At 41.7% G+C, this 25,071-nt stretch overlaps 1 protein-coding gene across 6 annotated transcripts in view; it reads right to left on the bottom strand.

Annotated features, from left to right (window-relative positions):
* The window catches only part of LOC133408831 (receptor-type tyrosine-protein phosphatase gamma-like), a 436,974-nt gene that overhangs the window by 369,459 nt on the left and 42,444 nt on the right, over positions 1-25,071 (bottom strand). The window lies entirely within an intron of this gene.

The raw sequence follows: 25,071 nt of genomic DNA, 5'->3' as shown, positions 1-25,071 counted from the left end.
CTCTGCTGGAACAAAGAGTTCACTCCAGCCATTTCCATCATTTTTGCAAAGTCTACCACCATCTGTCCCTCCAAGAGGATCCTATGTTAATTGATGCATCCATTTAACATATGTTTACATGGGCATGAAAATAAATCTTTGAAAACAGTTAATGGGTACTCTATTTGTGTATTTGTGCATGTAATGTAATAGAAATCGAAATGGGAGGTTCTTTGCAATATGCAGTCCTCCTCTCGCAGCTTTTTGTTCATCCATAGCACTTCTGCATCTTTTGTGCCACACCAACAAGATGGTGAGTCGTCAGCCAATGTTTTTTGTTAAGTCTGTCAGGTGGACTGACACAAGAAGCATAAACTCAAGTCATGGCATTTCATGATAGTTAATATGAAATAAGAACTAAAAGTTGCTTTTACATCATTGGCTCTGTTTTCGTTGATGGCGCATCTGCCATGGAGGCACAATTGCTGGCGTATCCTGATTTTTGTGTACGCGCAAGGCTTACTGTCCATGTCTGCCAATTTGGCAATGTCCTTGGACAATGTGTCAATTTGATGGCAGAAAGTCAATCTAAACTTACTGCCGGCGCTAGCTAGACCGCTGGTATTGTGTGATTTTGGTGAATTTGATCGGAGCACAAGCAGACAGATATGGAGGTCGGCGGACATACTTACTGTAAGTCAACAGCGGTTATCACCAACTCATTCTGTATTCAATAAGGGCACCCGCTCACACTGTCTGTTGCCACACCAGCCAAGAGCAGTGACAATGCTCCACTCATGCATTGATTGCTGTGATTACACATCGTCCTTTTCCACACAGATGTTTCAGTCGAGACTGTCATTGCGCCACATTTTAAGGGAATGAGAGGAGCAACTTTGATTGGCAGCAAGTTTAATATACAGGGAATATATGGTTAGAAAAGATGAGCATTCACAAGCATTCACAAAAGTAAAGAAGCATCAAATAATGAAACCAACTCCCTAGTTAGTAACATGTAGGCTATGTAATGGTTTCAGTAATAATGAATCTAACTAGTTATTAGCTCATCCAAATGAAGATAACTAGATACTAGCAAGATAGTTATAATTAAGTTAACTGGTGACTACCAAGCTAGTTTTAATGAAGCTAACCAGTTATTAGCTGGTTATAATGAAGCTAATTAGTAAATAGCCAGTTACAACATAGCTAATGAGTTACGAGCAAGCTAGTCATAATTAGGTTAACTAGTAATAAGATAGAAAGTTATAATATAGATAACTAGTTACTATCTACCAATGAGAAAGTCATACCTGTGACAACAGCGCCTGCCACAGTTCTAAAAACCCCCAGTCCAGATGGGATGTGTGTGTGATTATTCATCCATCCATCTATTTTCTTTACCGCTTATCCTCACAGGGGGGCTTCCGGAGCCTATCCCAGCTATCTTTGGTCAGGAGGCGGGGTACACCTTGAACAGGCGATCGGTCCAAACAACTATCCGCACTCACGTTCACACCTACGGTCAATTTAGAGTCTTCAATCAACCTACCACGCATGTTTTTGGGATGTGGGAGGAAACCGGAGTGCCCGGAGAAAACCCACACAGGCGGGGCGGGGATTTGAACCCCGGACCCCAGAACTGTGAGGCAGATGTGCTAACCAGTTGGTCACCGTGCCGGCTTGTAGCGATTATTGCTATACAAAAATATTTTTGCGTAGTATTTTACTCTAAATGTTGAGTATTTCGGCCGATGTAATACTGTATGCTAAATCTGATGCCATCCAACGGATATTGTAGCAACAGATGTGATATGCTCTGGCGGCACCACAAGGGCATCATGATGCTCAGTTGAGCAGTGGAATTTTTACCGTATTATATATATATTTGTAGGACAACCTTTCACTTTTCTTTTCACTATGTATAATACACACTATCTATTTTGGATACATTTCTTCGTAAAAAAATTGCATTTTATATACGATATTTTATGGTAACTGCATTACAGCCAGGAGGAGGAAAATGCAATCTGTATAGTGTGAAACTATGCCAATAATAGGTTTATTCAATGCAAGTTCAGTGAGGAGTTAAATTTTAATAACTATGTGTGTCGGACTGACAGAATGACCACATACAGCGATGACGCACTGCGGCCAGGCCAAAGCATCATTGAAAAGTGTGAAGAACAATTTTACACACAAAAGAATACCGAAGAACAAGAGTGTCCTCGACAAGACATGAAACAGAATGTGTGTGTGTGTGTCGGTGTGCCTGTGTCTCTCTCGCTCTGAGAACTAGATTTTGGATAATGGGGAAAACTGAGAAAGAACAGTGCTTCAATTGGAAGATAATTGTGCAGACAAGACCAAAATGCATCATCAACCGTATGGTCGCTGATGGACAGTAACCTGCATGGCAACCAGTCGACCATGGAGAATTAAAGGAAAACTGAACAGTTGTGCTAAGAAAAGAATAAAGAAAGGAGTAGCAAGGAAAATGGTGTCAGAGAGTACATTTTCCCACATAAAAATTGCCTGCAAAATGTAACTAATGGAAATATTAACATCGTTTAGCTGATGCTCTTTCCCATACAGACTAAATGAGGTCTGTTAAAAAAAAGAGGGACTGCACACTTAACCAAGATGGTGTGCCTCACTCCTTTTGGAGCACTTCTAGGAAAATTCGATGCAAACAGATATTCCTGAAAAAAATAGATTTCGTAAAGTTCAGCACAGAGTAATTTCTCCTTCACCTGCCCTCACAGTGTTTTCTGCTAAGAGTCAATAAAGTTTAAAGGGTGAGGGGTCTTTGGCTAGAGTGGCCTGTATAAAAACAAGAAAATGAGTGTGAAAAACGTATTTAGTGAAAGAAATTGTCACAACTGAAACTGGTCACCCATTACAAGTAGATATATAGAGGAGCTGGAGTGTTCACACATATCTTCATTCAAATGCACAGCATATATCTGGGATCCTGTACTTAACACTGGCTTGCCTACTTGTCACTTGATCTTCATTAAACACACTTCAGAGCGAGAAAACACACACAAGGACAGCAAACGAGTGCAAGTTTGAAGATTCTGTCATGAGAATTCTTTAGTTCTGCCTCCATTATTATTGATACTGATTGGACATTTACCAAAATGTTGCTCACATGTTTAGTCATACAAATCCAGTAATTAATTGCTTTCCAGTGTGCACTGGCACCAAAAACAGCATGTAACTCAGAGCCTATAAATCTAGAAACATATTATCCATCCATTTTCTGAGCCGCTTCTCCTCACTCGGGTTACGGGTGTGCTGGAGCCTATCCCAGCTGTCATCGGGCAGGAGGCGGGGTACACCCTGAACTGGTTGCCAGCCAATCGCAGGGCACATACAAACAAACAACCATTCGCACTCACAGTCATGCCTACGGGCAATTTCGAGTCTCCAATTAATGCATGTTTTTGGGATGAGGCTGACGCTCTAACCAGTCGGCCACCGTGCCGCCAGAAACATATTAAGTATTTTATTTCTTAATGTAATGTAATGGATTACAATCACATATATTTTATCATTAAGTTACATAATCTCATTACATGTAATTAGTTATTCTCCCGGCACGGTGGCCGACTGGTTAGCACATCGGCCTCACAGTTCTGGGGAACGGGTTTCAAATCCCGTCCCCGTCTGTGTGGAGTTTGCATGTTCTCCCCGTGCCTGGGTGGCTTTTCTCCGGGCACTCCGGTTTCCTCCCACATCCCATAAACATGCAGGGAAATTGAAGACTCTGAATTGCTCGTAGGTGTGAATGTGAGTGCAAATGGTTGTTTGTTTCTATGTGCCCTGCAAATGGCTTGCGACCGGTTCAGGGTGTACCCCACCTCCCGCCCTATGATAGGTGGGATAGGCTCCAGCAGCCCGTGACCATAGTGAGGAGAAGCGGTAAAGAAAATGGATGGATGGTTAGTTATTCTCCAACACTGTGCGCAATGTACAATCAGCATATATCCCGGGCACACACTGCCACATTATCTCAGTTGTTTACTTTCATTTTCCCTCTCTACATTTGTTGTTTTGTTTTTAATTGAGCTGCACAAGTTACAGGTCATATTAATGGTGGAAACATTTTTAATTTATGTATCTTGGTCTTATTGTTTCTACCCCAAAAAACTGAAATTTCCCATGCGCTCACCACCCGTGGGAGGGACCTTAGGGGCCGGGTGCAGTGCGAGCTGGGCGGTGGCCGAAGGCGGGGACCTTGGCGATCCGATCCCCGGCTACAGAAGCTGGCTCTAGGGACGTGGAATGTCACCTCTCTGGCAGAGAAGGAGCCCGAGCTGGTGCGTGAGGTCGAGAAGTTCCGACTAGATATAGTCGGACTCGCCTCCATGCACAGCTTGGGCTCTGGTACCAGTCCTCTCGAGAGGGGTTGGACTCTCTTCCACTCTGGAGTTGCCCACGGTGAGAGGCGCCGAGCAGGTGAGGGTATACTTATTGCTTATTGCTCCCCGCCTGTACGTTGGGGTTCACCTCGGTGGACGAGAGGGTAGCCTCCCCCCGCCTTCGGGTGGGTGGACGGGTCATGACTGTTGTTTGTGCCTATGCACCAAACAGCAGTTCAGAGTACCCACCCTTTTTGGAGTTCTTGGAGGGGGTGCTGGAGAACGCTCCCGGTGGGGACTCCATCGTTCTGCTGGAGGACTTCAATGCCCACGTGGGCAATGACAGTGAGACCTGGAAGGGTGTGATTGGGAGGAACGGCCCCCCTGATCAGAACCCGAGTGGTGTTCAGCTATTGGACTTCTGTGCTCATCACGAATTGTCCATATCAACCACCATGTTCAAGCATAAGGGTGTCCACACGTGCACTTGGCACCAGGACACCCTAAGTCGTAGTTCGATGATCGACTTTGTGGTCGTGCCATCGGACTTGTGGCCGCATGTCTTGGACACTCGGGTGAAGAGAGCGCAGCTGTCAACTGATCACCACCTGGTGGTGTGTTGGCTCCGATGGTGGGGGAACATGCCGGTCTGACGTGCCAGGCCCAAACGTATTGTGAGGGTCTGCTGGGAACATCTGGCAGAATCCCCTGTCAGGAGGAGTTTCAACTCCCACCTCCGACAGAACTTTGATCATGTTCCGGAGGACATCGGGGGGACATCGAGTCCGAGTGGACCATGTTCCGTGCCTCCATTGCTGAGGCGGCCGACCGGAGCTGTGGCCGTAAGGTAGTTGGTGCCTGTCGTGGAGACAATCCCCGAACCCATTGGTGGACATGAATGGTGAGGGATGTCGTCAAGCTGAAGAAGGCGTCCTAATCGGGCTTTTTTGGCCTGTGGGACTCCTGAGGCAGCTGATGGGTACCGGTTGGCCAAGCGGAATGCAGCTTTGGTGGTCGCTGAAGCAAAAACTCGGGCATGGGAGGAGTTCGGCGAGGCCATGGAGAAAGACTTCCAGATTGCTTCGAGGCAATTCTGGTCCACCATCGGCGTCTCAGGAGGGGGAAGCAGTGCACCATCAACACTGTGTATAGTGGGGAAGGGGCGCTGCTGACCTCGACTCGGGATGTTGTGAGCCAGTGGGGAGAATACTTCGAAGACCTCCTCAATTCCACTGACACGCCTTCCCATGAGGGAGCAGAGTCTGGGTTCTCTGAGGCGGGCTTTCCTATCTCTGGGATTGAGGTCACCGAGGTGGTTAAAAAGCTCCTCGGTGGCAAGGCCCCGGGGCTGGATGAGATTCGCCCGGAGTTCCTCAAGGCTCTGGATGTTGTAGGGCTGTCCTGGTTAACACGCGTCTGCAACATCGCGTGCACATCGGGGACAGTGCCTCTGGATTGGCAGATTGGGGTGGCAGTCCCCCTTTTTAAGAAGGGGGACTGGAGGGTGTGTTCCAACTACAGGGGGATCACACTCCTCTGCCTCCCTGCTAAGGTCTATTCAGGGGTCGTGGAGAGGCGGGTCCGTCGGGAAGTCGAATCTCAGATTCAGGAGGAGCAGTGTGGTTTTCGTCCTGGCCATGGAACAGTGGACCAGCTCTACACCCTTGGCAGTGTCCTCGAGGGTGCATGGGAGTTCGCCCAAACAGTCTACATGTGTTTTGTGGACTTGCAGAAGGCGTTCCACCTTGTCCCTTGGGGAGTCCTGTGGGGGGTGTTTCGGGAGTATGTGGTACCAAACCCCCTGATACGGGCTGTTCGGTCCCTGTACGGCCGGAGTCAGAGTTTGGTCCGCATATCCGGCAGTAAGTCGGACTCGTTTCCGGTGAAGGTTGGACTCTGCCAAGGCTGCCCTTTGTCACCGATTCTGTTCATAACTTTTATGGACATAATTTCTAGGTGCAGCCAAGGCACCTAGAAATCCGGTTTGGTGGCCTCAGTATTGCATCTCTGCCTTTTGCAGATGATGTGGTTCTGTTGGCTTCATCAAGCCGTGACCTCAAACTCTCACTGGAGCAGTTCACAGCCGAGTGTGAAACGGCTGGGATGAGAATCAGCACCTTCAAATCTGAGAACATGGTCGGAAAAGGTGGCGTGCCCTCTCCAAGTCGGGGATCAGATCCTGCCCCAAGTGGAGGAGTTCAAGTATCTTGGGGTCTTGTTCACAAGTGAGGGAAGAATGGAAGGGGAGATCGACAGGCAGATCGGTGCAGCGTCTGCAGTGATACGGACTACCTTTTATTCTTATTATTAGTAGTAGTAGTAGTATATGAATAGAATATTAACATGTAAAATATATTTTTTTTAATGAGGAAAGAATCTTAAGTGTGAACAATGGGGTTGTGGAGCAGGGGAGATGTTGGCCCTTTGTGCTTGATCAGAGCAATGCAGAGAGATCACTACACCCAGCATGACTTCATGTTTTCTGGAGCATGGGCCAAGGGTAGGTAAAGTCGTACGAACATGCACACATACACACACACATTTTATGAAGCAAACAGGGAAGATTATCATTTATGAAGCAGAAACTCTGGGGTGCAAATGCATGCAGGAGAGGCTGAGAAGCACAGGCAGAAAACATGCCTGCAACATAATTAGAAGATTTAAGAGCCTTTTAAAAATCCCCTCAAAGACAAACTTTGCCATCAAAACACCTTCTACCCTGTCTGCCCTTCTTCCTCACCTTCCTCCACCACATTGATTACATACAGTACAGACAGTCAGGCAGGAAGGTTGGCTGAAAATGGATGCCACTCACAGCTTCCAACTCACCACCTCTATTCCCCAATAGACCGCCACCCCCCATGAACACACACGTGCTTGGTTAATTAATAGCTTGTGCTCAGTGAAACAAGGTCATGCTGCCAAGGGACTACAAACAATGCCATGAAACTGACACCTCCGGTAGGACACAAGACAGGAGGTGTTAATATACACCTCCATTTTCCCATCACAGTAAAAGCTGTCATGAGTCTCCAATTCCATCTACTCTTACCCACATGTTTTTTAAGCACCTGCCAGTGTGTCGGTTGCCACTGACTCTTTTGCAGCCACCCTCATGAGATTCAAGAGGGTTCTCTTATTATTGCTGTAACGGACATGCTCTCACCCGATGGCACCATTGCTATCTGTTTACCTGTGCATGAAAAATGAAAGGAAAAATCCCAAACCCATTTTGTGAATTTTCTATGATTGAGGGGAAAGGAAAGAGGAATGAGACATACTCTTAATCTTTTCTCTTTCCTCTAAGTAGTCTTGAAGGTCACTGAATATGAAACAACCCATAACAGATGTCGGTCTGCAGAACTGGTAGACAGACAGCATCTGCTGCTCTGTCTTGCACTTTGAATTATTAGGAGAAATAGACCATTTCACACTGTCTTTTACATATAACATTTCGGTATTCACATATGCATGATAGTCCTGCAGGTTTTTCACCGTATGGCATCAAGTCCTGGAAAATTTCAGCTAATATGGTCCACTGACTCCCCAGGTCACCGTCACTCTCAGGGCCAACCTTGATCAAGGTCAAGCCTTGCCTTTAATCATGGAGGTAACCCAAACAGCCACCAATCACAAGTACATTACAGAGAAAACCTATTGGGACAACTTGCTACCAAGGTATGGTGGTTCGCACCGGTGTTTCTATTCGATTCTGCTCTTAGTTTTACAAGGGCCTTTCTGTGTAGAGTTTCCATTTCCTACTCATGCCCGTGAGGGTTGACATTCATCATTTAGGACAGTGAATGTATTTACATACATTGCATCAACTGGAAAATACTTTCCGTCCATGATTACCATCTGTTCAACTGAAGGGTAGGAGTGAATATGAAGCTAACGGCATATTCTCAGTGGTGGAACAAAGAATTATTAAGACACATGAAAAGAAAAAAAAGGGCTTCCATGTAGCATTATAAAGATAAAATAAAACATACTCTGTAAAATGACCCAAAAGAGGTAATGGTTCCTTGAAATATGAAAATCAGGGAGGGAAGATAAGATAAGAAATGCAAAATCCACTGCAAAATCTAATTTAGTTGGTGTCAGGGTTGGAGATAAGGATGGACAAGCAGATGAGTGATTGTGAATCAATAGCCTCTTGTTATGCTGACTTTCCTCTCCTTCACCAAGACTTAACCTTGCAGGTCATAACTGATTCAATACTCTCAGCTACCAATATGCCTTTGAGCCCAGAGGCACCCAAACCCCTCCATTAACAACACAACATCTTGTGAATCACTCCGACTGATTGACACATTTGGTTCTATGCAGTGTTTCAGTGTTTTACTTTTAACCCCCAATACACACGTGAAATTTCCATTCCGCTTTCTTTTGAAGCTTTTCCACTCAGAAGGAGAATAGTCTATTTTGTTCTAAAAAAGTGCAAAATTGTTTGGCACTGTTCAACTGTTTGATAGTTCAAGGTTGATATTGGTTCCACAAAACAATGCAATGTTAAGCTATTGCGAAAAATCTTCAATAGTAAAATAAAATTGTTAACAATATTTGAATTACCTGTCACAGGCCTTAGACTCCTCCGATGTTGTAAACCAACACAACCTGAGTCAAATGTAACATTAGCGAATAGTGGTAAGAATGTGTTTCTTGTGACATTTTGTTTGGATATAAGATGTAAGATGGAATTTGGGGATATCAGACAAGACAAGACAAAGCCACCGACCTACTTTTTGAAAAGTTCACAGCAGATTTATCACGGATCTTGTGCAGTACACATTCAGCATACTGTAACTAGTATACAAGTAAATCAAATGTTTCCTGTTCTTTTTGCAAACTATATCACCAAATGTAAATTGTATGAATGACCTAAAACATACTCGTGCATATATGTATCCCTCAGCGCACACAAATGCGGGTGCTTATCGGTTGTAATTATCAAGAGATCATAAATCAGCAATTACGGGGTGGTTACTTCCCAACCACACTTGGGCCACTTGCTTGGAAAAAGTAATGCAGCAAATAACAGCTTTCAGGCTGTGAATGGTCATTATTTTTTGTTAAAATGTCATTTCAATCATACAGTATTCAAGGAATTACCCATGTGATTTTCTGGACCATCTTGCTCTTAAATTAACAGCTGATCTATACCTACAATTTCAGAACTTAAAAAAAAATGAAAATTTGAGTCAGAGCGTACCAGGGACCCCACAAAATCACCCACAAGCAGAGCATCCCACCATGAGACAGCTAATCATTCATTATGATCATTTAGCGTGATAGGTGGGAAGGCATAAATATGATGTCAATTAGACATTAAATGTTAACCTGCTCCGAGCAATTTGTGATAAGGTTCGGAAGGTACCGAGGTGAATCCAGCCAAGAAAAGACGAGGACCACTTAAGACCACCTTTGAATGACAGATTAGGGGAAAAAAGACACGTTCAAATGTGTTTCCTTTGGGAGTAACCCAGTCTTGGGAGATGAGTGAAGCTTGGTGGTTGATTCGAAATAAACTCGCAGATAGAACAGTATGTGTGCGTGCGTGTGTGCAACTGAATTTAGACAATGGACAGAAACTGCAGTATAGTATACTGTAAACATGCAGCTAAGATCAAACTGAGAAACAGGAGCGGTTGTTCCAGACTGAAGACAAAAATCAGTCAAAAGAACTTGTGAGCTGCACCACATTGGTAGATGTGTGCTTGCATCTAAGTGGAATAAAACAGCTGCCACAACAGAGACCACATACTTGTATGTGTTTAAAGGCTTCATGGAAGCTTAAAAAAAAAAATTGTGTTTCCACAAGAAAGTCATCAAAGAGTTGGTAAAGAAAGTGAAAATAATCCAAGTCATTAAACCCATCGCTCTTTTTCATAGAGCAGAAACTTCACTTTTTGGCTTTTGCTAATATAGTAAATGTGACAATTTACGTGTAGTATGGACAAAGAAAAGTGTTTATAATATGAATCACATAGACTCAACAAAATCAACAAATCATGCAATTAAAGATTTATGTACAGTATGGGCGGCACAGTGTACGACTGGTTAGAGTGTCTGCCTCACAGTTCTGAGGACCGGGGTTCAAACCCCGGCCCCGCCTGTGTGGAGTTTGCATGTTCTCCCTGTGCCTGCATGGGTTTCCTCCCACATCCCAAAAACATGCATGGTAGTTTGATTGACAACTCTAAATTGCCCGTAGGTGTGAATGTGAGTGCGAATGGTTGTTTGTTTGTATGTGCCCCGCGATTGGCTGGCAACCGGTTCAGGGTGTACCCCGCCTCCTGCCCGATGACAGCTGGGATAGGCTCCAGCACGCCCGCGACCCTAGTGAGGAGAAGCGGCTCAGAAAATGGATGGATGGATGTACAGTATGTATAGAGTGGGGGTTAGGGATCGAATGTCTCTGGGTGGTTGGGTTGAGACTGAGTCGATTCGGGCGTCTTGCTCAGTTATCTTTGTTATTCAATATTGATTATGAACAGTGCAAGTGTCTACTTGCTGAGTCTCATAGAACGTCTCATAATGCATCGAACATATCGAATCATAACAGGCAGTTGCTGCAGATGTTCTTGAAAATGTTCATTTGGCGCTGATAGATGGATGTGACGCCTCTTTGTCTGCGGTTTGAGTCCAGAAAATGTCTTCATGTTAAATGTATTTTAGGAAGCAAGGTCATTGACAAATGAAGAAATACATCGTTCCTACTCAACTTATTTGGGGCATGGCATTTTCACTAAATATTACAGTATACATTATACATATATATATGTATATATATATATTCATTTTTCATTCATCTTCCGTGCACCTGCTGGGCACATATCTGATCATTTCACAAGGGAACTCAATCAGGTTTTATATAAGGTTCTACACTTAACTGCTGTATTTCAAGTGTGCTCTTCGCACTATTACTGTCATTTACTCGAAAAGTAAGTCAACTCTTTAACATGAAGTGTGACAAGAAGAACATGAGAAATGACCTGTGAGGTCACTTGCTATCACAGTTCAAATGTATAGTGTTTTTTTTTTTGGTTCTCGTTTTACTATTAACAGTGGTTATCTTACCTCTATTTTTACCTGTACGACCAATGAAAATGTGAGACTGGTAGTTTAAAAAAAAAAAAAAAAAAAAAAGAAAGAAAGAAAGAAAGAAAATTGCCTTTACAATTAATGCACGTTGGCATGTAAATAGAACATTTTCTAAATCTATAAGACATATTATCAAACCAACATCCTGTTAATCAGTTTCCATTGTGCCCTGTGAATAGATGTATCAGAATGGGGGAGCACTTTGTTTAAGGGCACTTGAGCGCCCACCTCAAATTGCTTTATTTTTTTTTGGGGGGAATTTTAAAAAACATTTTTTTTTAGACCCTGCGGTCTACAACCAGAGTCTTGTTGTATTGCAACATCATGTTGAATGTTTTCTATTACTATTTCTTTCCAATGAACCAAACAAGACAGGTTTGCCATTTCAAAACCATTATAATTGGTCCCAAATATTCCATCTAATTGTAAAAATAAAATGTTGTTTTAATAACTCCTCAACGTGCGAAGCATACACATTTGGTTAATTTTACCAAATGAGGTCCAATGGGATAGGATAGGAAACAGGATCATTTTCATTCGTTGTCAGTAACAAAATATATACTATATTATATACTGTACCATGGTACAGCTGGACATGGACATATGAGAATGACATCTCAGTCGTGATTGGCTCTGACTGTAAAGACAGCCATATTTCTTCATAGTTATTGTCTCTCTCTCTCTCTCTCTCTCTCTCTCTCTCGTTTTCCCTGTCTCTCGCTCTCTCTCTCACTCTCCCTCATACGCGCACATTCATCCTTCATTCGAGCTGATAATAGAAGAGATAAAAATGAGGAGATGAATTTACGAGATGAATGCTCTGTCCCTATTCTGCCATCGCTATTGACTGAACACAGGACAGAATGATGTATGTCCAACACCACCGCAACATCAGATCTCAAAGTCCCACCAGCTCTTAATAGTATATTCCAATAAACATACGTACATACATTACAGTTTTCCCACAATTGCTAAAGCACATCTATTGAACCCTGCCCCCATTTTCTCAATACTTTAAACACAAATCCCAAAATTCAAGCCCCACTCACAAAACCCCTAACTCTTCCTGCAAAACCAAATTATTCCCTCAAAACAGCTTCCGAGTCAATCAAAATGAAAATAGAAAATAGGAAAACACAGTGATCAGATCATAAAGCTGTATAAAAAATGTTTATTGTTCACAATAGAAATGCAATGTGATCAATTTTGAGTTGCTCTTTTTTACGTTGAGACACCTGTGTTTGAACTGAGTTTCAATTTTGCCACCTGCCCTTATCATTATGCAACACAAGTACATCAGAATGCAAACTGTGTTTTAGGAGGTGAAACATTTTTTTGCAAGTTGTGTCTAATTAAGGGAACATACTTAAGGTTGTACCAAAAGGGCGCTCAATTAAATAAGTTGATTCAAGGCACCGAGCGTTTAGTTCCAACATTAGGGTTTTGTGTTTTAGCAATAGAGAAATAGTGCAGTAGTGCAGCTCACAATTATTGATCCAGCCAATTACAATTTTTAATGGAGTCAGTTCTAATGCGGAAGTTCAATTTGAGATGGAATCAATAAGCACAGGCTGACCCGCAGGAGTCTAGCCTCCAACAACACACGCACTCAGCACATATCCACCACTTACACTGTAAATCTTTCTCACAAAGCACTTTTGGGTACAACATACTCAGGGTTGCCTGGGCGGCATGAGAATGCAGTCGGTGGACCGGGTTCCAACACAATTGTAAGGTTCCCTTGTTCTGCCGATCCGCTCCTCTGCCCTACCTGTCGTTCAGTTTTAATCCATCACACACACACTCTTCTTTTGGGGGTGGGCTAAGAGGCCTCCAACTGGTAGACTTGTGATGCTAATGTCATCAAAATGGTTACAGATAAGTTGTCAGCAATGTCCAAGAAATAAAATCAGCATTGGAGCTCTTCATAACACCATCAATGGTAAACAATTTACTGGAGATGACAAATTTAGAAGGGTGGCGCCTGTCAGGGATGGATGTGACCTAGCTGCAAACCTACATTGGGTTTTGGAACCTAGGCAGGAGTTACAAAGTCAAAGGAAGAAGAAGCAACAGCAAGCCTTTTGAGCTTCCGACACAGGACAACATTTCCAGCCACCATGGATCTTAACACATTCCATGTTCTAACCTGTCATATGCTATGAACACAAACAAACTACACGGGGAATATACAGCATCTCACACATACTGTACTATTTACATAACAGAGTTGTGACAGCAATCCCTGATACAATGCCCAAATGTAGTTTTTCATAAGGTTATTTGCTCCTTTCTGATGTTTTGATCATGTTTAAATTGCTGGGATGAACATACTGTATGTCAGTGAAGTTCAAGGTAAGAGGATTAAGGTTCAAACCGTGGCAATATTAACAAACACACAGACACACACACACACACACACACACACACACAGAAATTAAGAACAAAGGTCTTTCGTTAGTTACTTGTTCTTCGTCATCCAGGTCATTGTAATCCATAAAAGTTGAATTGAGGCAACTGGTTTTTGTTTCGTCTGTTTGGGTTCACTTTAAAGTTTTTTACATTTTGTGCACTGCATTTCAAATGTCACTTAAAAAATCATTTAAATATCCATTTTTGATACTCACTATAGGAGAATGGTTTACTCCAGAAAATAAATGCATACTGTTAATGTCAATTAATCAACAATCAGCCATATTTGTCTTTGCCCCCAACGTGGAGCAAGTGGTAAGTGCCTTCCCGGAGAAGATTGGGAGAAGGAATAAGAGTTGGCGCTAAAACGAACAGCAAAGCGAGAGAGATGACTAAATGGCGCAAAGAAAATTTGAACCATTCTTTCTGTATGTGTGTTGCCCGCCAATGGATGAATTGTTGGCTGTTAAAAGAGTAGACTACGATCTCTCATCTCTTAAGAGTTAAGGGTTGGGTGAAAGGAGCTATGGTATATTATTATTTTCAGTAGCTTATGTTTTGTGCATGTGTTATGGACAGCTTGAGTGCATGTCTTGTATTTGTTTGTATTTTGCTTTTTACTCAGCAGCCAGTTCAGCATTGCAAACAATAGCGAAATAAAAATGTCCCTCTTTTTTTCTCTTTTGTCTCTGTCTCTCGCCTTGCAAACCTCTGCTAACAAACATCCATCGCCATACAAATAACCACAGAGGGCGTATACCAAACTCTCCTGAGGCACAGCAAGAAAAAAAATAAATAAAATAAATCCATCCATCCATTTGCTGGAGCCTATCCCAGCTAACTGAGGGCAGGAGGCGGTGCACACCCTGAACTGGTTGCCAGCCAATTGCAGGGCACATATATATATATATAAAAGCCTGGATTAAAGGTCAAATGTCTTCAAAACAAGAACATCCCAGTTGCCTTGATTCAATGTTTGCAGATTACCACGACCTGGATGACTGGGAATCTACAGACATACAGTAAATTAAATTCAATACATTTAAATAAGCCTTTAAATAAAAACAAAAGATTTTGAATGTTTCTTTTGTTAAATGATTGAAAATTCTAATTATTATTGACTGCATCAGTGCAGTGGGTACCCAGCCTCTTGCAGCACAGCTGAGACAGGCTCATCTATGAATCTGAACAGGATAAGCAGTAGAAAATGACTGAATGAATATCATCCCGTACACCATGGACACGCATATTTCTAACTCTTCTTCTCCACACAGCTAAGTATGGGGACTGGGCACACACGTAGCCTCTATTCATTCAACCTGTCGAACATTGTTTCCCAGCAGTCTGTTTTGCCAGATATTCTGTGGTGGTGGTCTCCACAGGCTAATTACTCCACTTAGTATTTTGGTGGGATTTCATTCAGTTAGTGCCTAGCGGGATTAATTATGATGTCAAAACAAGAGTGGTGCCAGCTACTGTTAGTATATTTATTGATTTATTTATTTAGATTTATTTCACTGTCTACTTCATGATTGTCTGGTAGCCAGCCCATAAAGCCAGATTATGAACCTGGAAATGGTGAGAGCAGCAAACATTTATTGCAGAAATGTGAAGAGTGGGTCCCAGCCGTATGCTGATTTTCATCTCAATTTGCATTTACCATAATTAGCAGAATCATCCAGATTGATAATGGATTTTGACATTGTCGTGCAAAGTCCACACGATGACATACATTACCCTCCAAATTTCTATTTTGATCACAATATGTTGAAATAGAGTTCAACATGTTGAATTAGTATTTCAAATATTGACAATTTGAGTGTCAAAGTGTTGATAGCATTCTTTAATTCTTCAATATAACACCTTCGAGTCAGATCCATTTTGTGGGTGAATCTGGTGTTCCGAAAATATTTACCATTATTTTAAAGTGTTGGATTCTTCTTTTGAAAATTTCCTACTTCTTTTGGTTGGATAAAGAAATGATTAAAAACAGATGATATTCATTATTATTGCTGCTTTCTGAAGTTGTGGAGGACTATTTAACCACTGAACTCTAGACTTTCAAAACAACGACAGATGGTTTGATCGCATCGAAATGTCGTGAAAGAAGTGTCTGTTTGCACCATGCAGTGAGAAGATGGCAGCTTTAAAATATCGGGATCCAAAGGAATCGCTACTATGCTAATTAAGAGCAAGGAGCTCAAAGACACACCCATAGCTGAGACTTTGTCGAGCATCATTACTACTGATGGTGCTTCATCAGCTTCAATGCTATGTCACAAATCGTGCTACATTTAATATACTTCTCACTCTAGAAATGTGAGCAAACACAAGTCAGACTCATGTCAGAGTCAGCCTGGAAAGTGAATCATTTCCTTCTTAGCTCTCTCTGCCTTGGAGTATTTAAACCAGTACTCATTTATCACGTGCTTTGGCAATCGTCTGGGACGGTGGCATATCACGCAGCCAACATGGGATGTCGGCTTAATTGTTATGACACCCAAGCGTTTGTCATCTTTGACAGAAATTTACAGGTGTCTGCCAAGGACTGTGAGCGACAGGACAGGAACAGGAGAGAGATGCACAAAGTACAAGCTCACTGACTACCACACTACCCGGTCAAGACAAAGTCTTGAAATAAAAGCACAACAAACAAATGTTGAGCAAAATATTGTGTAATTTCCATGTAGGAAGTAATGTTATAATGGTCAGTAAAGCTGAGAGCATTGACACTCGTGATGTGGCCGATATACCACTTTCAGTGTATCTTCACCGTTCTGCAGATAACCTGGGTGATCAATCGGGTGATCATTCTGGCCATGCATGGTCCTTCGGGATGTGACACTGGATATTCTGTCGGAAAGGGGAACGTGTCTGCGCTCAATGCCATGAGAATCACACCTAGTAAAATTTATTCACTGTATTGGAGGGGCAAAAGCCACATATTTGAAGATCACAAACGCAATGATGTTTTTTCTTCCAGCTCAGTACAATCAGAGGAACTGTGTAACCTTGGATGTAGCCGGTATGAAAGGAGATGATGACAGAACAGACTAGGATCGTGAAAATAATGAGGCTACTTTTTACTGATTAATTGTGAGGCATAGCAGTTTGCCTGAAGATGGTAGCCAGTGTGTGCTTTGTGTGGTGCAAAGGTGAGACCCTCTTGGTTAGCCTGCCTGGCTAACTAGGCTGACCCGAGTTGCCCAGACTCAATTTTAACTGTTGCGCCTGGTGGCACATTTTAACTGGGTCCTTGTTGGATCTTGGACTTAAGTGATGTAATCTCTTTGGATGTCTGAAAGAGCTGCCCTATTAATATGTATCATACAGTTGCAGGATCCAAGTTATACCAAATACCAGCATTACTTTTTCCTCCACAAATGCAAAACATTCAGCCTAACAAAGTTGTATCTTGTATTTAAAAATCTGTTTTTAATCTTCAAAAGTGTCAGAACGAGTAACCTTCCCTATACCCTGAAATCAATCATTGAGGACTCACACACACACTCATACTTCACATTTCAGAAAAACAACTTTGGTTCAACATTTCTAGGTTCAACTAGTTGGCTATTAGACTAAAATAAATGCTTTGGGCCAGTATTTAAGTAAACATGAGGCCTTTAAAGATCGAACCAAAAATAATTAACTGGAAAGAAATATTCCATATAAATGGTTTATTTTTCAGCACTGAATGAGTCCTTTGGTTTTATATTGTATTTGCAGATGTACTGTAAATTTACTCAAGAAATCTAACATATGGATCATCTCCAGTCAAGTTCTAAATAAAAGGAATGTAAATGTAAAATGTTTGTGTGCCAGGTTGTCTTAACAAGGCCAACTTGCATTGACATATTGACACAATGTTCCAGTGATACCAATGATTCAGATTTAGTTTGAGTCACGGGTCTATGTTCCTGCTTTTCCACAACCTTAGTGGACTAAAATGTGCCCCCCTTGGTAATAAGATAAATGTGGACCAAGATAGAGTAATTGCCAACCCATGGGTCAAAGTAAGCGGTCTTGCATCGCTGTTTGTGAGTCAAAATTAGCATTTTGCGCCTTGAAAAACCCATTGAAAAGCAAAACTGCAAATCAGTTTTGCCCCGGAGATGGTTGCGAAGACAGAAGCGCCCAAGGGGTTGAGGAGCGGGAACACAGTGGTTGCAAAATGCAACATGACGCCGAATTAAAGAGGAGAACAAAAAGGCAGAATAAAAAGACAGAATATGGCAAAAATGTTGGGAGCATTTCATGGCGGAGTGCAAAGGGAGTACCCGTTCGTTGTAACACGGACCTTTCTCTCTGCGTCACGGGTCCCGAGAGATGACATTGCATAGCGCAAATCAGTGAGATTAACATTAGTCTACCTTACTAACAGAACGTTAGTGTCTCTGTAGATTATGACTACCATCGAATATGTGGCATATTTATTACGGTGACAATAATGCAACCATAGCGGTACATACAGGGTGCATTTTGCTCAGTGTAGTCACTGTATGACATATGGTCAATTTGATGAGCAAAGTGGCAAAACTTTGAGTCAAGTAGGTTAAAAAAAATAAACATGGCAAATGTGGCCAGAGAGGAATAAGAGTAAAATGGGTCATAATCATGTACCCAAACAGAGGAGGGTTTTGGTGAAGTGAGAGGAAGGAAATATTTGTTTTCCCTCAAAGTTTTTTTTTATTTTAGTTCGAACAATTTGAGCGCTTCCAAAAATTGTACTAGTACAAAGAATATTTGTCTTGTTCCTAGTCAACTGGTCTAAGCTCACAAATGCACAGCCATGCACCTAATCTATTAATATGTCACAAAGTGCTAAAATGCTAGCTGCGTAAGTAAAAATGAACAAAGGTTGTTAATGCTATTTTTTAATTAATGCCTCATCTTTTATGCACAATGTGAATTTAAGAAATACAAAGTGTTGATTGAAGAAAAAGGACACCAATTAGTTATACGTTATTAAGTGACAGGTCTTATTTTCTGTTTTGTATTCATAATTGCTCGTTAACCAAGCAAAAATATAGTTCATCCTAATGCTCAATTTGTTCGAAATAATTTTCAGTAGAAGAATTGAGTACTAAAATATTCATTACCTGCAGCCCTACATTCGACTACCCCATTATATTGTCGGATTTTTATTGTTTACTGTAATGTATTGTAATTTGAATGTAAACCCCTTGCTTCGGGTCCCTGTGCGATTAATAGGGTTGGGCTTCGAGAATCGAGAACCGATTGGAACCGGGACTAACGTTCCGGTTCTCCCGGAATCCTTCAAATTTACAAATTTCGGTTCCCAGTTTCGAGGCCTACAGTCTGCCGACCTCGAAGAAGAAGTGGTGAAAGCAAACGAAGAAGTGGCGGAAACCAAAGAAGAACGCACACGGAAACGTGCTTGTGCCCAACGGTGGCGGCGAACAAAACTGTGTCTTAACTTTGTTAAAATTAATCAGTCAAGTAGATGAGTGACACCATAAAATATGTCTATGCCAACATTGAGGCAGCTAACAAGGTAAACGGTTGGTTGCATTTTTGCACTGATGCTTTTTAGCGTTTATTTTAGTCTTCAATCTAACATAAGAGCCGATGACAACCTAACATTGAGCTCAAACTACACCGCAGCAACTTTACATCACAATGAATTGGGAGAAAATTCACATAAACGTTGTCTTACAGTATCACAAACACTAACATTGTGCCTCATCAGTGGGTAGGGAAAGCAATCACAGTTTTAAAGCATTTGGTTCCATTCATTAAAAAAAAAAAAAAAAAAATGAAATGCAATAAAATAAAAATATTCACCGGTGTCATGTGAAGGTACTTTTTGTGCCAAAATGCTGAGTTCCGGTGCGTACCCTTCAAAATAAAAGGCTTAAAGCTTAAAACAGGAAGTCAAGTATAAACTTGCACATATAAACCATTTGACGTGATGAAACAGTCCAAAATAACTATTTTAACAATGCTATATATAACTTTTAGGTGAATCATTAATTAATGAATATTAAGTCAATCTGGTTAGTTCCACACACAGTTCATAGGTTTGATATTGACACTTCTAAAAATTTGAAAGTTTCTCTTCAAATGAAGAAACCATGAAGCAAAACTGCTCCTCAAAGAAAATACCATATGTTGAGCAGCATGCCAAATATTAAATATGTTGTAGGAATGAGGTAAAATCAAACGATGGCGTTTTTTTTTTTTTTTTTTTTTTTTATTCAAGTTTAACTGAAAAGGCTAATCTAATAGTTGGACATGTATTACAGGCCTGAATCCAACTATGGCTATGACCTTGGGGATTTCACTCAACTTGTGCTGAAAGACTTTTTATAATAATGATAATTTTTTTTTTTTTATATAATTTTTTTATAAAAAATACTGTAACTCACTTTCAGAACAGAAAGCACTTGCATCTAAAATTTTGAATCTGCTGGAAAATTACAACATTTCAACAAATACAATCTAAGTATATAGAGATATGTACCTACATATTTATGGTTTAACTTTTTCCCAGAATTTTTTAGGCTCATCACTTTACTGTTTGACCGATTCCAGCGTGGCCTTCCTCTTTTCTCGCTAATGAGTGGTTTGCATCTTCTGGATAGCCTCTGTAAATGTGTTCATGAAATTTAAAACGAACACTGTTTTGTCTTTTTTCGAGCTCTCACAAATTTGCAATCGAATGCTGCTATTCTTGCTCTGTTTGGCATCTGGTGCATTTTACATTAGTGGTTTCTTTCTTCTTGAGGACAACCCCAGATGGTTTTCTTGGTTGTGGCCAACGTTTATGCAATGCTTCTGACCGATGTTTTTACCTTCTCCCAGGTTCACAATTGCATATTTTCACTAAAAAAAACCTCTGAAACTATGCATTTAAACTCACATAAAAAAAAAAAAAAAAATCAAACAAAACGTGCTATCTTGTAAGCTGTGAATCAGATCCGTCTTTAAATACTAGCACATGAAAACTAAAACGTTGTCTTGTCTCATGTTCATCGTTTGTTACTAAATGTTTTCAGTTTACAGCAATAATAAAGTTCCTATACTTTTGGAAGTGAGCGTAGATGGTGAGCCAGCAGGCCTTCCCTCAGGTCAAACATCAGTGACTTTTGACCTCACTGTTCGAATTTTAAGTCAAAATGCCCCATGCCTGCGTGGGTTTTCTCTGGGCACTCCGGTTTCCTCCCACATCCCAAAAACATGCATGGTAGGTTAATTGAAGACTCTAAAATTGCCCATAGGTGCGAATGGTTGTTTGTTTCTATGTGCCCTGCGATTGGCTGGCAACCAGTTTAGGGTGTACCCCGCCTCCTGCCCGATGATAGCTGGGTTAGGCTCCAGCACTCCCACAACCCTTGTGAGGATAAGCAGAATATGGATGGATGTTTCTACTTCAAGGAAAGGAAGTATGAGCAAATTAAAATTAATATAAACAATCAAGTAAGCGAAGAGGAGCAAGATGAAGAAGTTTAAGAATCAACGTCCCAACCTGGAGTATGAAAAGCAACGTACACAGCTGTAGCTGACAGCTAAGACTGTAAATAAACACCACTACCATATACCAAGTGGGACAGATGCTTCATAATGGTATTGCTGCAACGGAACAGATTGTGCAGGACATAATCATCGTCTTACTAGCCCAAAGACGCAGCCAGTAAGACACAAATTTAAGACTATTTAACTGTGTTCACTGTTGGTGGCTCAGTTAACCAGGCGGAGCAGCAACTTATGCACTATGCTTCACCTGGGTAGAATTAATTCTTAAGTGTTCGGGTTAGTTGTTGTCTACTTCTGATTTCATGATAGTAGTTACACTTTAAATGGTATATGAAAATAAAATTACTCCATGATTGAGTAATACATTTGAATGATTCCCATCGATCCATTGATCCATTTTCCTCCGCTTATCCGAGGTCAGGTCGCAGGGGCAGCAACTTAAGCAGGGAAGCCCAGACTTCCCTCTCCCCAGCCACTTCATCCAGGGGGAATCCCGAGGCGTTCCCAGGCAACCGGGAGACATTGTGTCTCCAGCGTGTCCTGGGACGTGCCGTGAGGACCTCACCAGGGAGGGGTCCAGCCTCCTAACCAGATGCCCGAGCCACTTCATCTGGCTCCTCTCAAGACGGACTGATGCAAAGTGGAAAAGTGTTCTGTGGTCCGACGAGTCCATATTTCAAATTGTTTTAGTTTTTGTTTTTGGACGCAAAGTATCTGTGATGGTATGGGGCTGTGTTAGTGCCAATCGCACAGGTAACTTACACATCTGGAACACATCAGGCACCATTAATGCTGAAAGTTACATACAGGTTTTAGAGAAACATGCTGCCATCCAAGCAACGTCTTTTTCATGGACAACCCTGCTTATTTCAGAAAGACAATGCAAACCACATTCTGCACGTGTTACAACAGCGTGGCTTCGTAGTAAAAGAGTGCGGGGTACTAGACTGGCCTGCCTACAGTCTCGACCTGTCTCCCATTGAAAATGTGTGGCGCATTATGAAGCGTAAAATACGACAACGGAGACCCCGGACTGTTGAGTCTTTGTTGCCACCTGTGCCAGCTTTTTTTTGGAACGTGTTGCAGCCATAAAATTCCAAGTTAATGATTATTTGCTAAAAACAAAGTTTATCAGTTTGAACATTAAATATCTTGTCTTTGTAGTGTATTCAATTAAATATAGGTTGAATATGATTTGCAAATCATTGTATTCTGTTTATGTGTAGTTTTAACACAACGTCCCAACTTCATTAGAATTGGGGTTGTACAATATGTATTGAATAGAGATTAGGGAATACAAAAACCCATGCTCCTTCTAAGTAGCATGTTAGATGAGCACTGCTCGTGTCTGACCATTCCGTTTCCTCTAAGGGGGTTAATTTTACATTTAAAGTGTGACATATTCTTTGAATGGATTTCAATGATATTCATGTCTCAGGAAGACTCCGAATTCCGTGAATTCTACCCTCCTTCAATAAGTCACGCTTCTCAACCCCTTATGCTCAAACTAGCCAGGTACACACGGTGGGTTTATCAGAAGTCATTACCGGAGAATCTGCAGACCTTGAAACTGTGCAACCCTGGCGCATAAAATTCTGATTTACGCACCAACGCGAGAATATGGTCCTAAATGCTCCTTATGGCCAGTGAAAAATGGTGAATGAAACTTCTTTTGATGAACTGTCAAACTACTGAATGTCAAGATAAAAGGAGATGAAAGCAAAAGGTTGTTTGGTTAAATGAGTGAAATCCAGATGTAATCTTCTGTGAATGAATCATTCTCTTTCAGGTGGGGAAGCTGCATATATTTAGTCTTGACAACTAACTAAAACTAACTAAAAGCTAATGCCCAATTAATATTATTACAAATGATAATACCACGGTGGCACGGTGAGGGACCGGTTAACACATCTGCCTCAGAGTTCTGAGGACCGGGGTTCAAATCCCGGCCTTGCCTGTGTGGAGTTTGCATGTTCTCCCCGTGCCTACGTGGGTTTTCTCCGGGTGCTCCGGTTTCCTCCCAAATCCCCAAAACATGCATGGTAGGTTGATTGAAGACTCTAAATTGCCCGTAGGTGTGAATGTGTGCGTGAATGGTTGTTTGTTTCTATGTGCCCTACGATTGGCTGGAAACCAGTTCAAGGTCTGCCCCGCCTCCTGCCCGATGATAGCTGGGATAGGCTCCAGCACGCCCGCGACCCGAGTGAGGATAGGCGGTCCAGAAAATGCATGGATGGATGGATGATAATACCTGCCCGTTCTTTGTGAGGAGGAAGGTTGAATTTATTGATGTGACCCGAGGAAAGTTGGTAAACATCAAAACTACCTAAACTATTCAAGCACGGGAAAGAAAAATACAGGAGGGTAAAAGAAGGGAAGAGAGGTCAAGTTGTTGCAACTTTTTGTTTTTCTCATTGGGTGTCACAACAGTGAGTCACTCACATGATTTGTTTGTCAGTAACGATACAGTGATGAGATGAAGAGAATGTTATATTTTAAATTGAGTAACATGTTATCCTACACTGTAAATTAAAGACAATGGTGAATGATGCTAGTCGACTTCGTTTGTAAGCGTGTGTAAACTGCAGATTGAGGGTGGCGCCATATAAAGTCTCGCCTGAGGCTTCACGTTGAGTAGTACCAGCTCTGCCCAATACCGTTCCAAAAGTAAAACAAATGGAGCTGCCAAGCATAGTTGCTTATTAAACAAAACCATTTATTAATTTTCTGTTCCTTTTTAAAGATTTGGCAATCACTCAACATGTTCTTTATCAAAACAAATACTTACATGGGTAATTGTCTAAAAAAAGTGAAGCCTTTTCATTTAGCAAACTGGGAAATCAGCCCTCAAGCCAATGATGAATCCAATATGATAGACTAGTGCTTCTTACAGACCTTCCTTCAATAGGACTAAAAATGGCTTTCACCTACTTGAACAAGTAAAATAAGCATATGAAACATATTTTTTTTAGCTAAGAGTAAGGATAACAGAGAGCCACAGCAAGATGAGATGATGGAAGACAGAGGAATTGAAGGCAGCTGCCTGCCTGGGATTAATGAAAGAGAAAATGTCAACTCTGATTGGACTGTGCCATATGTACTTTATGTAAGCCAATCGGTCCCTATTGTTTTCACTGTACATTTATACAGCCGTGACGTCTGGACTGTCAGTAGGTAAATGATTGACTGTTAACAGTCATGTAGAAGACAAATACATTATTGAAAATGTTATTTGATTTCGAAATGCTAAGAAAAATACAGAGGCACACGAGACTACTCATCCAGAATCTCTAAAAATGTGGTGTCCACATTCATTGTGCAGATGTGAGCATGCTTATAACCCCCCGGCTCGGTACCTGTACGTTGGGTACCTTTGGGTTCTAATTGTTGTTCGCACTTTTGCATCAAACAGAAGCTCAGGGTGCCCATCCTTTTTAGTGTCCTTGGCAGGTCTGTTGGAGAACGCTCCCACTGGGGACTCCCTCCTTCTGATCGGGGACTTCAATGCTAATGTCAGCTCTAATGTCTAATGTCAGCAGGGTCCTGTAGGGGTCAAGGGAGTTTGCACAATGAGTCTACTTGTGCTTTGGGGACTTGGTGAAGGTGTCCAACGGTGTCCCTCTGGAAAATCCCTTGAGGGTTAATCACGGTTTATGGGGTACTGTACTCAGGGGATCTCCAGATACAGGCTATTTGGTACATGTATGACTGACAG

The sequence above is a fragment of the Phycodurus eques genome, chromosome 10 (assembly GCF_024500275.1).
Source record: "Phycodurus eques isolate BA_2022a chromosome 10, UOR_Pequ_1.1, whole genome shotgun sequence".
Taxonomy (NCBI): Eukaryota; Metazoa; Chordata; class Actinopteri; order Syngnathiformes; family Syngnathidae; genus Phycodurus; species Phycodurus eques.
This window is presented reverse-complemented; position numbering and strand designations above follow the sequence as displayed.